The sequence below is a fragment of the Trichosurus vulpecula genome, chromosome 1, assembly GCF_011100635.1.
Source record: "Trichosurus vulpecula isolate mTriVul1 chromosome 1, mTriVul1.pri, whole genome shotgun sequence".
NCBI classification, from domain to species: domain Eukaryota; kingdom Metazoa; phylum Chordata; class Mammalia; order Diprotodontia; family Phalangeridae; genus Trichosurus; species Trichosurus vulpecula.
This window is the reverse complement of record NC_050573.1, coordinates 159,345,107-159,362,891: the sequence shown is the minus strand read 5'-3', so window position 1 is coordinate 159,362,891 and position 17,785 is coordinate 159,345,107. Positions and strand designations below refer to the sequence as shown.

At 38.2% G+C, this 17,785-nt stretch overlaps 1 pseudogene; it reads left to right on the top strand.

The window, feature by feature from the left end:
* The window catches only part of LOC118835022, a 35,312-nt pseudogene extending 18,687 nt beyond the window's left edge, over positions 1 to 16,625 (top strand).
* The last annotated feature ends 1,160 nt before the right edge of the window (positions 16,626 to 17,785 follow it).

Sequence of the window (17,785 nt, the reverse complement as noted above, 5' to 3'; positions counted from 1 at the left end):
TTCTGCTGCATTTTTCCATATTTCAATTGGATCTTTCTTAGTATCAAATGATGACTTTAAAATGTTCTGAGAGATCAATCAACTCCACCTGTACTTCTTTAGATGCCTTGGTGCTATCAACTAGGTGAGGCTGAAATGTTAACTTGAGTGTGATGTCATGATTCTCAAAGTTAGTGAACCTTTCATTGTATTCTCCAATTAATAGGTCAATAACAGTTGCATATTCTTCAAATGATTCATATATGTCATCCTGCTTATAGATGACCTTTGCTAACTGGGGAAAATGTTCATTTGAAATTTCCTTTTGAAGAAGATATATTTTGAAAAAACATAGCTTTTTGCCATATGTCATATATAAACTTAGTTTTACCTTGCAAAGAAATACTCAGGTTGTTTTGATTTGACATGATAGCACACAGAAATGCAGCATTCCTATAAAAATCTTCTTTCAATAATTCACATTGCTGATTCTGTTCTTCATAAAATTTAACTATCTATTCCCGCAGAGATAAAATTTTGGCTAATACCTGTCCCTGTGATAGCCAACGCACGTTAGAATGCTAAGGCAAATCCACCCTGAATACCTCATCATTCAACTTTAGCATGTTACAAAACTGATGATGCTGCATTGCATTGGCACAAATATAGTTAACAATACTTATAACTTTTTTATATACTTTATAACTATTTAAAATAGTAGCTGTTACACAGAGATTTTGCTGATGCAAGATACAATGAAAAGAAATGAGAGCATCTGGATCTGTTAATGCTTTTTTTTTTTATCTGTGCAATAAACCTTACATGTTTCCCTATTGTGGAAGGTGCACCCTCTGTACAAACACTAAATTAACCAAATTCAGTCCAACTTCTTGAAAGTAGTTGAAGATATCTATCCCATGTGTTCTGTTAGCAAAAGTGTCAAAAGCAAGTAATTCTTTGTAGCAAAGAAAATCTTGTGCTGTAACCCCAATGAAGTATGAAACCTGCGCCTAGTCAGTAGTATCAGTTAATCCAGAGCAGTCGAATAATACATAGTTTCCTTTTGAAGTGTTACGAGAAGTTGTTCTGTTAAGTTGAAGGCTGCCAATCACTTATGGTTCTCCTTGAAAGAGGAAGTTGTTTCTACTTTGAAATGTTATTGGGATCTAAGCATCCTACAACTTCAACAATGCATTCTTTCACAATTTCTACATCATTGAATGGCTTCCCTCAGTGGCATTATTTCCAGGTCTTATTGCTGCTTGAAAAAACTGTCTTTGCTTTTGCTTTTCATCTTTTAATTTCTGCAATACAACCTTTCACACCTCTCCTTCTAACTTAAAATATTTGTGATCTTGAGGGAGGGGGGAGGGAGGGGAGAAAATCTGGAACTCAAAATTGTGTAGAACCGTGTGTGGTAAACTAAAATTAAATTTAAATAAAAAAAAGTCTGGAAAAATAATAGTTATATCAAAAACAAATTAAAACAAAATATCCAAAAAAAAAGTTGTAAGGACTATGCACACTGTGTAAGATTTGTGGAAGATTTGTACATGCAGTGAGAAGGCATGGGGAAAGAGCCTGAATCTATCCATATGAACATGTGATAAATAAATCACAAGTAAGTCTGAATACTTAAATATGTAACTTTTTATTGTAAAACTGAATAAGCAGAGTAGAAGGTGGGGAGAATTTGATTCCACTGAAGTAGAAATGCCATACGTATCCCAAGGAAGGAAAGGAAAAAAGCACATTACATAGGACTGAGACCACCAATCGAAATTTCAAAGTTGGAAGAGAATTCAGAAGTCATGTAATCAAACCTAATCCTGAATGAGAATCTCTTCTGTAACACATATAAGTGGTTTCAGAGGCTTTGCTTAAAAAACCTCCAGTGTGAACACTAGAGATGGAGACCCCCTGAGATAGCACAGTCTATTTCTGGATAGGTCTACTTGTTAGGAAGTGTTTCCTCATATTGAACCTAAAGCAAACTTCTACCCAATGTTCATTAGGGTTAATTTAAAGTGTTGCTACAATCTTCTCACAAAAGTTGATGGTACACTCCAGCAGACTCCTTACCTGCATGTCTAACTCATGGCACCTCTGTGCAGTCTCTTCTTTTGCTGCCAAAGCTTCATTCAGTTCCTCTGTAGTTTTCTTCAACTAGTTAAACACAAAGATGAAAAAAAAAATATTCAATCATTAGAATCAAATGGGATAAACTGTGGGATTCAAAAGAGTCCTCTACCAGAAATGTTTTCTTCCTCATTTCTGAAATTAAATCAATTTTTTGGTAAGCAAGAGTTTATAAGTTTAATTATTTTATTTAGGATTAAGTCTCATTTTTCTACCCTCTTAATCTTATTTCAACTTCCTAATGAATCTTTTTTTTAATCAAAATCATTTGTAACTTATTTTGCTTTTACTCTGACAATAAAAACGTAATAGGAAAAAAAATATTTGTGATCTTTATGTGTTGTAATGCTGATAAGCATTTAATTTCTTTAGTATTGTTATTGCAGTATCACAAAGCAAGCATATCATCTTATTGTTAGCAAAAATAGGATAATATTGCAATTCCCAAGCCTCATTACAAAATCTGTCTTCTTCCTTCAGCATCCTCTTGGTCTTCTTTGAGGTGATGGGCCATTAAGCAGACAGAATTTTAAAAACATTGTTGAGCTGTAAAACTATTCACAAATTCCGCTTAAAACAAACACAATGCACTGTTGTCAAAAGCTGTTAACAGACTGGTGTACTTGAACCCCATAAACTCCCACCAACCAGCCTTGTGTGGCAGTGGTGCCAGTCAGGCTGGGGAAGTTAGAACTAAATAATGAATGTAACAGCTGTCAATTTAACCCTTATGGCTTACCAGTGTTCTAATTGTGCCAGTCAATCTGGGAGGATTATTTCGTTGAAACTTATTTTATGGCATATAAAATATAAAATAAAAATATAAAAGACAAAGAAAAATGTCTTAATAAAAATAAAACACTTTGTTCTGTAAAATTTGGATTCTGTCAAAAGGCCACACTTGAGGACCTAGAAGGCCACAGGTTCCCCACCCCTGGTCCAGAACAAAGGAGGTTATAGTTCCTCTGTGTTCTGCCAGAATCATACTACCTCTGGGACATGGTATCCAGTTTTATATGGCACATTAGGAAAGATACTTAAAAACGGGATTGTGTTGAGTAAAGGGTAATGAAACTGAGTAGGGATTAGATTCCATATCTGATAACAGTGGAAGGAGCTGGCAATGGTTCGCCTGGAGAAGAGAAGACTTAAGAAAATAAAATAGTTGTCTTCAAGCATTTGAAAGGATATCATATAGAAGAGAGATCTGACTTGCTCTGCTTGGTCTCAGAGGACAAAATTAGGGGTAATGGTTGGATGATGTGGAGAGGCACATATAGGCTATAGATTAGGGAAATTTTTCATATGTTGTTCAGTCATTTCAGTCATATCTGACTCTGTGACCCTATTTGGGGTTTTCTTGGCAAAGATACTGAAGTAGTTTGCTATTTCCTTCTCCAGCTCCTTTTACAGATGGAGAAACTAAGGCAAACAGGTTTAGGTGACTTACCGAGGGTCACACAGCTAATAAGTACGTTCAGATTTGAAGTCAGGCCTTCCTGACACCAGGCCCAGGCCTGCATCCACTGCACCACCTTGCTGCCTGTATAAATATCTGGATCTATAGATATAATCCTACATATATCTATAAATGCAATTGGTTTCCCTGGGAAGTATGGATGTCCTGTTAATGGAAGTTTTCAAGGAGAGGTTGAATGACCTCTTATTCGAGAAATTATAGTGAAGATCCTTGCACAATTACAGGTTTGACTACATGATCTCTGAGATTCTTCCCCAACTCTAAGATTCTGTCATCTGTGATTTTATTTTCAACTCAGCCTATTTCCCACAGCTTTGGAGACTCATGCCTAATGACTGTCTCCTCTTTCATAGCTGGAAAAACTTGCTTTTATATCTCAGATGTAAAATTATGGAATATCATTTTTAAGGGAATAAATATAATTATTTCTCACAATAAAAACAATCCTAGAATAAACAAACAATAAAACCCCAGTCTCTTGCAAAATTAAGCAAAATGATGTAAAAAGAGGTTGTAAATACTGGCATATGCAACCATACCCTTCCATTACTTGCCAATTGAAAAAAGAAATAAAGATGACGTATTTTAATTTTGAAAAGGTAAGTCTCTCTCAGACACTTACTAGCTGTGTGACCCTGGACAAGTCACTTAAACTCAATTGTCTCAAAAAGAAAAAAAAGGTAGCTCCCAAACTATTCTTTGCACATGACATTAGTTCTGCTGTTATTTGAAGAACATCACAATTCTTTTTAACATAGATAAAGATAAATGTATTCCTCTTAGCTGGAGTTTGTTTAAAGCAAGTTATTCTGATTAACTGGACTTTGCCAAGCCAAAGTGGCTGCCTTTCCTATTCCCCTTTGACATGAGGAAATTCATGTTTGTGACTCATATGTCATGCACATACACTTTGATGTTTCAGTGTTTGCCTCTACCCTGGGTGTTGCACAATGGAGAACTATAATTTATACTTTCCAGTAGTCTTGTATTTCTTTTAGAAAAGGTTAAAGTCATTCCTACTACATGGCTCTCAGAACCACTAATGATGGGGATTTTTTTGTTTCTGTGAAATTAGTTCCTATTAATATATAATAAATATATTAATATATTTAACATTTGTTGAGCTCCACTCTGTGTGGACTGTAGTGCTGGTGCCATAGTGTTGAGAGAAGACACATAAAAGAATGAGGAAACATGGTCTGCCCTGACAAAGAGATTAATCTAGTTTTAACTAGAGCCCTTTTTACATTGTCGGGGCGGGGCGGGGAGCGGATAGGGAGGACTTCCAGTAAGGAAAATTCCTCTACCAGTGCAAATCAACAATTGTTCTTAGAGAATTGCCTGGGTCACAGGGAGGTTAATTCAATCAGTTAGTCAATAAGCATTTATTAAAGCTGTGCTGAATGCTGGGGATACAAAAGAAAGGCAGAAGACAGTCCTTGTCCTCCAGAATTCATAATCTAATGGGTTAACTGATTTATCCAGGGTCACATAGACAGAAGTAGGACTTGAAACCTTGAAACCTAAACTCCCTAATGTTGAAGTCAGCTCTTTATCTACTATACCATGCTGCCTCTTTAGAGGGTGGGTCAGGGGGTGAGGGGAAGTATCTAGTTGAGGGAGACAAAACATATGTGCATCACATGACATGATAAACAGTTACAGGTAAAGCTGAATAAGATGGCTCCTGAAAAATAGACATAAACCCAACAGGGAAGGCAGAGCAAGACTGAGGTGATCCACAATGGTTTCCAAGAGGTAGACTTTGATCTGGATATTGAAGGAGCTGATAGTGACAAGATATTAGGACACACCTTGTTTTCCACAGCTAAGGCCCAGAAAGCAGGCTGTGTCCTGAGCTTGACATGGCAACAGTCCTTTGCACTCACCCTCTGGATGATCTCAGGCACAGCAAAATCCCAGAATTGTTTCATACCAGCACCGGGTATTTTCTGAGTTCGGACAAGCACCTGCAGTACCCGTGTTCCAGTCGCGAAGCCTTGCTATGAATCAAACTTGTCACATTGTTTCTGTTCCCCTTCATTGTCAGGGCTACAGCTCACTTACACATTGGTATAAGTATTGAGATCTCCCCACGCTGTCTCAGGTCCCTCTCACTAGGGGCAGGGCTCTGGTACATGTGCCTAGATCCCCTCTGTGCTTACAGGCAAGCTGTATTCTTCACTTTGAAATTAGACTTCCGTTTGATTCCTGACTCTCCTGTCTCTAGCCTACTCTGTGCTCAGATCCAGCCACCCACAAGTTAGAGACCGATTCTGGTCTGGTAGACAATAGATAAATTGGCAAGAAGGATGGAGAAGAGCATTTTAGATAGGAGGGAATGATGCATGCGTAGGTTTGTGTAGCACTAGTCACATGTGGTTCTGCCATTCCTTGTTCTCCCCCCCCCCCATCAAGTGGATAATGTTTGCAGGAGTCATGCATATGCAAAGAGGGCATGAGCCCCTTATCCAGGGCATTGTCTACCGAGAGACCAGGTAGATAAGTGACACTCAAATGGATCAATGATCTCATCAGTTCAGAAGTTCTCTCCAAAGACACAAATCACAAGCTGTCCAGGCCTATAAGTCCTTGTGAAACTCTTATCCATGTCCACACAAAGTTTTGTCCCAAAGGGTATCTCTTGGGGCTGGAGGCCTTTCTCTCTTTCTCCCATTTTCTCAAAGGGGTCAGTGGAGGACTCTGGCTGTCCCAGATTATCCCTAGATCTTGCCACATGAACAGTCCATCTTCCCTTCCTATATCTAAGTCCTTGGTAATGTCCTTTACCCCTCTCCTTCTCTGGAATCTCTTTTTGGTTATATGTTACAGCATACTGACTCCCATCATGCACATCTCCATTGCAGTGGCTGGAGCACTGGACTTGGAGTCAGGAACATCTGAGTTCAAGTCCAGATACTTATTAGCTTTGTGACCCTGGGCAAGCCATTTAAACTCTGCCTCAGCTTCCTCATCTGTAAAAAGGAGATAATAATAGCACTTCCTTTGCAGGGTTTTTGTAAGAATCAAATGAATTAATATTTATAAAGCACTTTGCAAACCTTTAAGTGCTATGTAAATGCTATCATCATCATCATCATCATCATCATTATTACTGCTTTCTATATGATGCTCATTTTTAGTTCTTCAGAGACAGTGGTGTTCCCTGTCTCTGTCTTGCTGCCACATGACAGCACTGGGAAAATGTTAGCATGGGCCTTCACTTTCACGGGGGTCATTGAAAGAGCTTTGAAATTTCCTGAGAGCAATTCCATCTGCTCTCCTCCTTCTATTCAGTTTGGAGCTCCAGCTTATGGTCCATTTATCTAGTCTGTCTCAGATATACATATAGTTGGTTATAATCTATAGGTGACATTGCCACCACCCTGGTGCACACCCTCATTACTTCAAGGCTGGACTATTGCAACAACTTACTGGTTGGTCTCCCTGCCTCACTTCTCTGCCTCCTCCAGTCCATCCTCCACTCAGCTGTCAAATTATCTTCCTAAAGTACAGATCTGACCATACCCCCACCATTCAACAAACTCCACTAACTCCTTATCACCTCTGGGATCAATATAAAATTCTGTTTGGCATTCAAAGCCCTTCCCTTCCTACTTTTCTTGTCTTTCTTCACCTTACTTCTCCCATTTATTTTGCAATCCAACGACACAGGCCTCCTTGCTGTTCCTCTCACAAGACAGTCCATCTCCTGACATCTTGTAGTAAAAGAGCTTATAAGGAAGTATTTGTTCTACCAAATCAAATGCTTTTTCACAATCAACACACAATAAACACAATGGGATTTGCTCCCCTCTGCAGCTTTCAGTTAATTGTGAAATGACAAAGATATGGTCTGCTGTTGAATATTGCTTGTGAAACCCTCTAGTTCCCTAATGATTACCCTCATTGGGAATGTACTTGATTTGTGCATTTATGATTCTCATAAAGATTTAGTATAGATGGGAGAAGAGGTATTGATAACCTTAGTCACCTTTTCTTTCAGTATTTAAGTTGTGCTGTTTGTTAATATTCCTTTGGCATCTTCTTCAGATATCTTGTATATCAGGTCCTCAGCTCTCTCACAGAAGTATCATCTTGAACACAGATTTCCTTTATATTCATTTAGTCAAATCTGGCTGCTTTTCCTGTCTTTAATTTCTTTAGTACCATTTCTGTCCCCAACTGAGACTGTGTGGTTGTTCCAACAGCCTTAATGGAGAAAGCAGCTTACTGGTTGTTCTTTGTCAGTGGGGACAGTTTCTATACCAAGGAATTCCTTACACTGCTAATATTGCAGGTTGGAATCATCCTATAGGACCTAGGTCACAGATCAAGTGGTATATTATATTCAAAGTTCTATTTTCATTTCAGTTAATATCATTTGTGCTAATATTTTTATGTTCAACTTGACCTTATTAATGGATTTTTAAACTTTTATAGGGATTGACAACATTGCTTTATCTCCTGGTGGAAGATGTCTTTCAATTCATAAACTACTGTTCAGTCAGGTATTGGCCATTTGTTGGATTAATGTACTTGAGACATTTAGAGCCCAATAGGCCAAGGCCAATCAAAGTGAGTAAAATTTATCACACAATTCTTTAGAACCTAATGTCTGGTATACAAATTGCTCTTTTTGAAACTGTGAGTTTGGGAAAGTAGCTCTCACCTGTAATCCCAGCAACTGGGTGGAGACGGGTGGGGGAGGACACAGGATGATAGATTTCAAAGTCAGGAGTTCCGAGCTATAGTGACCCATGATGAGAGCATGTGTACACTAAGTTCAGCACGAATATAATCAGCCCTCAGAAGGGGAGCAGGTCAAAGCTTCTGTACCAATCAGAGTAGCCCTGTAAGCAGCCCCTAAATTTCCAGGCTGGATGAGCTAAGGAGATACAGTCTTAAAAAATAAAATAAAACTTTGTGGGCAATCTGACATTTCTTTTACAATGGGAAATTAATAACAATAATAGCATTTATATCATGCCTACTGAATGCCAGGCACTGTGCTAAGCACTTTACAAGTATCATCTCATTGGATCCTCACAACCACCCTATGAAGAAGGTACTGTTATTATCCCCATTTCACATTTGAGGAAAGTGAGGTAAACAGAGGTTAAGTGGCTGGTGTCTAAGACAGGATTTGAACTCAGGTCTTCCTGTCTCTAGGTCTAGTACGCTATCTAGCACTCTAGCTCTAATCAAACACATGACATTCATTTAATTTTCTTGTAGTGCATTTCATTCTTTGTTTCCCATGATGGTCCATTTTCCCACCAAAAAAAAGGAAAGCTTAAATTTAATTAAGGGATTGATTTGAGGAAATAAAATACCAGCAGTTTTCTGAAAGGAGATGGACCAATAAAGGGAGTCTACATCAGAGATAAGGGGTGTGAAGGAAAGAATTAATAAAACAACATGAAGGAATTGGGTAGAATACAAAAGGGGATGGAAGAGAAAATGTGAGAAGAAGGGTAGAGTAATAAGGTTGTGAAATCAAAGGAGAAAAGAAGCCTATATCTCCTTCAAGATGCCTTAAATACCGGCTAATATGGGCACAGATCCCTATACAGCATACAGTTTCTTCACTTCCTTAAACACTTCTAATTGCTAAATAAGAACCACCAAAACCAAAATAAATTTCTAGGAAGAGATAAATGATTTTGCCTCTGAGTGAGGTTGGTTTGCTAGTTTCTTGCTCAAATATTTAGTTCAGTCCACTGCTTACATGCATCAGTAATGAGACTGAAAAATGGGCAATATTTCCTAATGTAAGCAGTGTTCAATTTAGAGTCACCTGCCTCTGACGTTTACTAGCCATGTGACCACATACAAGTCACTAGCCTCAGGCACCTATTACAGCATAGCATGTAATCTCTCAGTTATTTCTTCATTCAGAGGAATGGATTCATTTGTTTCCCTGTTAATGATGTCACTTTTGTGATAAGCTAGGAACACTGATGGTCATTTTTATGGTGTCATTTCCAAAGTTTATCAGGAGAAATATACTTTTAAATCTAAACTTCTTTAAGCAGACTGAACCCCTTTAGTAATAACTGTGCAAATCTGTACCCAGCTTTTGTTAATAGCTTAAACAATAACACTAGGCAATCCCAGTCTGTTTTTTCTCAGATTACAGGGGCAGGGGAAACATAATAAACGTGGCAATATAGCAACAATCAAATGATTTACATTTCTTAATCATAATGCACATGCTATCATTCATATTTTTCTCATCATCCAGTTATCCCTACATTTAAGTGGAGATTAAAAATTAAGTTAGGAATGTCAATGTTGACAAGGCAAATCCAGGTCTACACATGGCCTCTGACTGATTCACTTTTTAGTCAGTTCTATCTTCTGTGACACCATTGATTAATTTAACAGTTATAATCTAAATTGGACATGAGAGCTGCCCCAGTTTTAGGTCATAACATTTATGAATCCATTGGGGTTTTTCCCTCATTTATACAACCAATGTTATAAGCTACTTAGTATTCATTGGGGGATGAGGAGGGAACACAAGTGAGAGCGTGTGGGGAGAGGAGAGGTAAGTAGCAGTTGGTAATCTCCCTAGGTCTATAAGCCCTAGTGAGAAAAATATCAATTTAAGTTCTTTTCCCCCCTCTACTTAGTTTCTTCCAATTTTTGTTTCCTTTTAATACCAGCTCAGCCTTTTCTCTCCAGTGGTTTATTGCCTGTGTACTCTCTTCCTGGTGATTATACCTCTCCACAGTGACACTGTTAATTCTTTCATTAGAATTGGAATTGGTTTGTCTGGAATTCCTGCATATTTCTTGCGAGTATATCAGTTGAGAAGCGACCTCCACGTCTCCAAAGGTTCTATGGTAAGAAACATGAGCCCAAATTCCCATGAGATCCCATGATTTGGTCTTTAAAAATACCATTCTGAAATAGCTATTGGTAAATGGAAAACTCATGCCTGGATTATTGCAATAGCTTTCTGTTTGGTCTGTTTGCCTCAGCTTTCTGCCCACTCGAGTAAATCCTCCACTCATCTGTCAAACTGATCTTCCCAAACCTCAGGACCGACCATGTCACACCCCTACCCGTATTCAATAAACTCCAGTGGCTCAAATAGATAAAATATTAAATCTTCTGTTTGGAATTCAAAGCCACCCATAACTTGGTCCCTCCTACTTTTCCAGTCTTGTTATACATTGCTCATCTCCCTCCCCCGACGTACTCTGCAATCCGCTGAAACTGACCTCCTTGCAGTGCCTTGCACGAGACACAGCGTCTCCTGACTAGGCATTTTTACTGATTGTCCCCCATACATAGAATGCTCTCTCTCCTCATCTTTGTCTCTTGGCCTCCCTGGCTTCCTTCGGGCCCCAGCTAAAGTCTCATCCTCTTTATAAAGTTTTTCCCGGTCCTCCTTAATACTAGTCCCTTCCCTCTGTTGATTATCTACAATTTGTCCTGTATGTATCTTCTTTGTACGTGGTTGTTTGCATGTCGTCTCTCCTATTAGAACGTTTGCTCCCTAAGGGACTTTTTTTTTGCCTTTCTTTGTATCACCAGAGTTTAGCACAGTACTTGGCACTTAATGAGTATTTCTTTACCGACTCTCTCTCATAATTAGCTTTGCTGGGTTCTTGTATATGGTTTCTAAGCCTGTGTGTTAACCAAAAGCAGAGTCCTGGAACTCACCCTGACAAGAGAGAAAAGGGCATTTAACTATATGTGTATGCGTACATACACACACACACACACACACACACACACACACTCACACTCACATATTGTCTGTCTTCTTACATCACTGTAGAGAAAGGGCAGGGGAGGGGGGAGCTTGGGGAGTAGAAGATTGCAGAAGAATAGCTATTTTCACTTAAATAGTGTTTGGCTGGGTCCATTACCTAATCACCTTAGAATGAGAAATATAGATAGTAAGGAAGAATATGGAAGAAATTCAAGGATTAATTAAAAATATGTGCAAACACTCCTAAGAGAAAGCAGAACTAACTCTCTCTTAAGCTTTAAGGGAATAATAACCCATTTTAACCTTTGTAAATGTCTATGAATGAACAGTACACTCCCATGAGCACTTTGTCACAGATTCAGTTTAGTCACTAGTTTCTCTGTTGGGAAATAGGAAATTAGTAACCAAGGCTTTATTATCAAAGGCAAATTACATTATGTTCCATATAGCTTTAATATTAGGTGTATTATACTATTTTCTTTAAAAAATTGTTCATTTGTATGCAGGCATACCCAGTCTATCATCTCTAATTGGTTCCAGGAATACATAGTAGTATGTATTTTTTTAAATGGTATAGGGGCTATTAGTTCCATAGAAATAGAGCAGAGCAGAGCAGAACCAATGAGCAGGAGGAATGAGAAGCAGGAAGGAATGAACTTAGTCACTAATTTTTCTAATCTCTCAATTTCTTTTCATGGAATTGTATTAAAGTCCTTCTTTGAAAGGCCTTCTTTCTAATTGCTAAATCCAGTGGCTGTTTCTCAAGTCTTGTCCTCATTGACCCTACAATGATACTTTTAACCAACAATATTTTTATACTGTCTAATCCTTTAGTTTCTAGCTTATTATATACTCCTGATTCTTTGCCTACTTCCTAACCACTTTTTCTGATTCCTTCACTGGCTGCTTCTCCTGTCCTCCAAATTGGGACATTCAGCAAGGCTTTAGCTTCAACCCTTTTCTCAATCCATATCCTCTCCTTTGGTGATTTTATCTACCACTATGGTAGCAGCTAAAAAAATCGTTTTTCAGATGACTCAAATTTATATCTCTATCACTAACCTCCCTCCCAAGCTTCAGATTCCCATTTCCAATTGTTTATCAAACATCTTCATCTGGATTTCCCATTAGCACCCTAAACTCAAAACACAAAATAGTTTTAAAAAAAGAACTCAACTTTTTTCTAAAGCCCCTTTCCTCTTCTGACATGCTTATTCTCCCAGTCATCCAGTCACATAAACGTTTTTTCTCTTCTCTGTTCCACACATCAGTCTTTAAGTTTCTCCAATTGTATCTCTGGAGTATTTTATATCAGTCCCTTTCCATTCCCACTGCCACCTCTACAATTAAGATCCTTGTTACTGTAATACCCTACTTTATTCTCCTTCTCCTCCAATCTATCCTATACAATTGTTAGAACAATCTTCTTGATACTTGGGCTTTATCATACCACTCAAAAACCTCTGAATTCAATTATTTCTCTTATGCTCTTACATTCTAATATGTATTGTTTCTATTTGTATGTATCTTATTCTAGGGTCCGGGCTTTTAACTCCTTGAAGTCAGAGACTTTTTATTATTTATCTTTGAGTCACTGCCAACATCTATCATGGGGCTTTGCCCAAAGTAAACATTTCACAAATATTTGTTTAAGGTGAATGAGGATTATTGGCCAATGACTTAATTACTAAAGAAAATCAATCAATCAACAAGCCTGTTGTTAAGTGAGTGACTACTCTAGACCAGGCACTGTACTAGGCACTGGGTCTAATAAATAAACAAATGAATGAATGATTAGGTGGATGAATAAATAAAGCAAACAGTACCTTTACACAAAGACCTGACTATTGTGGCCCATATGCACCTAAATGAGAATACCAAGATGTAGCACCTCCTCTGAGGCTCTCTCCCATCTAATACTTGCCGGTTGGGTGCCTAAGAGGGCAATTATGCCCCCTCCCCAATTTAGGGTACTCTGAGCATCCATATCCAATTATGATTCAAATGGAGCTACTTGACTATGCCTTTAAATTCCTCTGGCTTTTACTGATTGGCCAATAATAGTTCCCAGCCCAAACCTTGCTTGTTCATGTTTGGGTTTTTGAAATCTCAGGGTGAGAGTAAATAGCAGTTGTTCTGGCCAGAAACGCTAAGCATCTTCCCCTCCCAGACTGATTCTTTTGTGAAGGAAAATTAAGTCATCTTTTGCCTTAATTCTTACCTAGCCTTAAACTACTGAATGTGTGTTGCCTCAAACAAACTGAGACCTGGGAAAGACCTTAGCTTAAATAGGCCAAGGTTCTCCACTGCAGTCCAGGGCCATCACCAGTCATCCTCACATATGTCTTACCACTGGACTCCAATGACTCTGGAGGAGAGGGTGAGGCTGATGACTCTGCACAGCTCTGCCTCACTTAAATCCAATTCACCTGTGAGTTAAGCCATCACCCTGCTGATATCATTGGTCTTCTTCCATAACTAATGAACAACAACAAACTCCTAAAACTGTAGCTCACAGATCCCTCCCAGTGTACTTCCTTTTTTAATAGTCAATCAGAAACACCATTAGCACCAAGCAAAGGCATTGATTGCTAAGATAGCAATATTCAGAACAGTGACTACAAAATATTCTCCCCATAAAGCTGGGCATACTCTCCACAGCAGCATTTGGAAGTCTGAGCCCATATGTAGAATGCACTGCTAATGAGGCACACATTTAGCCAAGACTATTGTACTCTTGGCACAGCAAGGAGTCAATGTCCTTGCCTTCATGTTGTGTCCTCATGCTGCTTTATACGGCGCAGTGTCTCCATTGGGCAGGTCACTTAACTGGGTTTTCTTGGCCTTATCTACTTTCAACTTAATTTACAATTGCCAGTGCTAATTTCCTTCATTTTTCATAGCTATCTCTGTGCTGCCATAGCTCACGCTCCTTGGAACTTCCTCACTGACTCCTTAGAGCAAAGATCTATAAACTTTTTTGATTCCATATCCCATTAGTTTAAAAAAATGAGCATGCATCCTTAATATTTGTATGTTTACTTAATTATAAATTAGTACTTGTTTCTACATTTATATATATTCTGGGACTTATATATGAGAAGTAATATCTTATAGTGTATAGAGAGCTAGCCTTGAATCCAGGAAGATCTGGATTCAAATCCTGCCTCTGACACCAACCGTGTCAATTTCTCAGTGCTCTAGGTTACTCTCTTTGAAAATAAATTACAGAGAAGTTGCTGACCTACATTGATAGAGAAAGTTTCCTTCCTCAGGAGTACCAAATACCAAAAAAAATCCCACATATCTAGTCCATATCCCCACAAAAATTACACAATAAGAATAGAAATTGAAAGAAGGATAAGATGAAATAATATTTGATCCTAGAATCAATAGGGAGCCATTAGAACATACTGAGCAGAGGGTGATATGAGACCTGTGTTTCAGTAAAACCACTTCGGCAGCTGTGTGGAGAATGGCTTGGAGATAGAAGAGGCTTAAGACTGGGAGTCCAAATGGGAGGCTATTGTAATAGTCCAAGTGATGGGTGATGATATCTTGAACTAGGACGGCCATGGAACTATAGAGGAATGTTTTCAAGAAAGGTTGTAGAGATAGAGAAAACATGATTTGACCATGGATTGGATATGTCAGGTGAGAGAGAGAGAGAAGGAATTGAAAGGTTGTGAACCTGGGAAACTGGAAGAATGATGGAGTTTTCAGTAATAGTAAAGAAGCTCAGAAAAGGGGTGGATTTGCGAGGTAAGTCATGTAATGATATCTGCTATCACATCCTATTGATGACTACTCATTGAATAAGACTATACCACTGAAAATTAAAAGAACAAACGGGGCTTACTGCCTAGTCACTTCCTTGAAGCCACAAACTCACCCTCTGATAGGTGCTTCCCACAGCTACTGAATGATCTAAAGTAGGACTGGGAGAGGGAGCAGTTCAGCAGATAGTTATGGGGTGGGGGGAGGAGGTACTGACTTTCCCAATGACACATGCATAGCTCTTTCTATAGATATCCAGGTAATGATTAAATAATTTTCTTGAGGGTCTTGATACCCAGCAAGGAAGGGGTGGGGAGGCTGGATCCTAGCACAGAAATAAGAGGGGACAGAGTGGGAGAGTAATAGGTGTAGTTATATTGAAGCTGAGTCCCATCACAGGAAGAGGAAAGTACAAACCTTTTCCACATGCCATGAGTTAAGGCTATGGTAGATCTTTTGGCCCCCATTTTGTAGAACAGTGCCTTTAAAGACTGAGTCATTAGAGAATGTGCTTCATTTTTGTATAGGACTACCAGGGATGTAGTCAGACAATAACTAGCTGCCTTCTAATTCCATCAAGAAGAGATCTGTCACACCTCATAAATAGATAACAGAATGAAAACCCCTCTTTGTACTCATCATGCCTTCTTGTCAGCCTGCTCCCTTACTTTCTGTGATTACTTTCTGTGGGTTTAGAGGAAATAACTTGTTGAGGGGTATCCTGATCAACTCCTCAACTATACGGAATACACACAAAATACATACAAGGTAAATTTTGGAAGGTCACTAGCAAGACACTGGGGAGGGAGGGAATCATAAAAGACTTCATGTAGACGAAGATGTAGACCTAGGTGATGGTGTTTCACTGAGACTTTAAGAAAACATGTTTTCAAAAGATGGGAGGGGGGATGGGGGATAGCTAGTACAAAGACAAAGAGACAGGACAATAAATATCATGTATGAGAAACAACAAGGCCAGTGTGACTGGAAGGGAAATAATATATAATACGGTTGGAAAGTAGGATGGGGTCAGATTATGAAGGCTAAATAAGAATTTATATCTGATCCTAGAGGCAACAGGAAATCACTGGAATGTATTGAATATAGAAGTTATATTTTCAGACCTCTGTTTTAGGAAAACCACTTTGGTAGGTATATAGAAGATGAATTCATGAGGTAATAACGGTGATGATACTAACAGAATTGACTTTCCAAGAAGTTTTTTAAAATGAGATATATTCCTATATCATGATGGAATGATTGAGATGCAAGCTTGCCCAAAGGCAAAGGGGCCAATTCAAAAACCTCACACATTTCCAGACCTATGGCAGGGCAAAATATTCAGTCTAGTTTCATAATGCATGTGGGTAATATTTTACAAGGTTTAATCTTGCCAATGTGACATCACTTTTGTCCATGTATGTTACAGTTTCAACAACAAAGTATGTTCAGATTTTGTGCCACTGTTGTCTGTCAGACCTGGATGTCAAATACGAGAAAACAGATGAAAAAGCCAAATAGAATTTGCTGAAGGTTTACCAGTCTACAACATTTTGATGGCATGAGATTAAACAACAGCCTTGATTCTTTGTATCAATTTCTTTTTTGTATTTTTATATTAACTCTTTCCCTGCTTACATAAGTTACCTGTGCTGCTGAGTTTTTAATATTTATGCAATTAAAATATTTCAAACCTCAATATTATTGTGTTTAAATCTGTCTTTACTGAGCATAGTTTGGGATTTGAGGGAGAATCAACTATAGCTAATGAATAATTACTATTAGGAATTCGCCAAGGGAAAACTGATATCAAGAAATATCACAATTTACAATATCACTAAGGGGTGTTTATTGTCCTGAGGGATTCAACGGATCCAAAGTCACTGTTTTTTGGACATTACTTTCTGAGCACAAAAGGGAAAGAAAGAATTTCCCATTTCAGTGACGCAGATTTCTCAGAAGTTGCTCAACATCCTCTTTGTATGTATAAAGAGAGGGGAGGAAAATACATGCATGTGGACAAATTCAGAGAAAGCTACCAAAAGCTGAATTTTAGGAATGTACAAGCATATTTCTGTGTAACTCTCATGAAGGGAAAATAAATTCATAGCAAAATTTTGTAAATAAGCTACAATAGTCATCCAACTTGTCATTCTCTGTAAGACTAACAGAGCAAGGCTTCATCACATGATCTAAGTCTAACTGAAATGATGACATAGCAATGGGCAGAAGAAAAATTCTAATAAACTTGTTTAGGGATGAAAATCATTTTTTCTGTTCCTTAAATATAGAAATTTATAATTCTATTCCAAGAATCTTTTAAAAAACTCAAATAAGAGACTGAGAATAACATAAAAATGCCAACCTGAAAATTGGAAGGGATCTTAGAGATCAATTTAGCCAAAAGTCTTTCTTTTACAGATGATGAAACCAAGTCCCAGAAAATTAAAATAACTTGTGTTGCGGGTCTATTTCCCTGAGTGTGTCTTGCAGCTTCCAGGCTACTTGACATCTTGTGGACCAAGATACCAAGAGATTTGGCTAGGTTGAAATCTGTGTCACAAGATCAGAGAAAGCTAAATCTTCAATAGCATCTTCCCCCCACCTACCCCACACCCATGTTTTAGGGATTAAAAAAAATGTTATCACTTTCCAATTATACCACTCTCTTAGAAACTTCC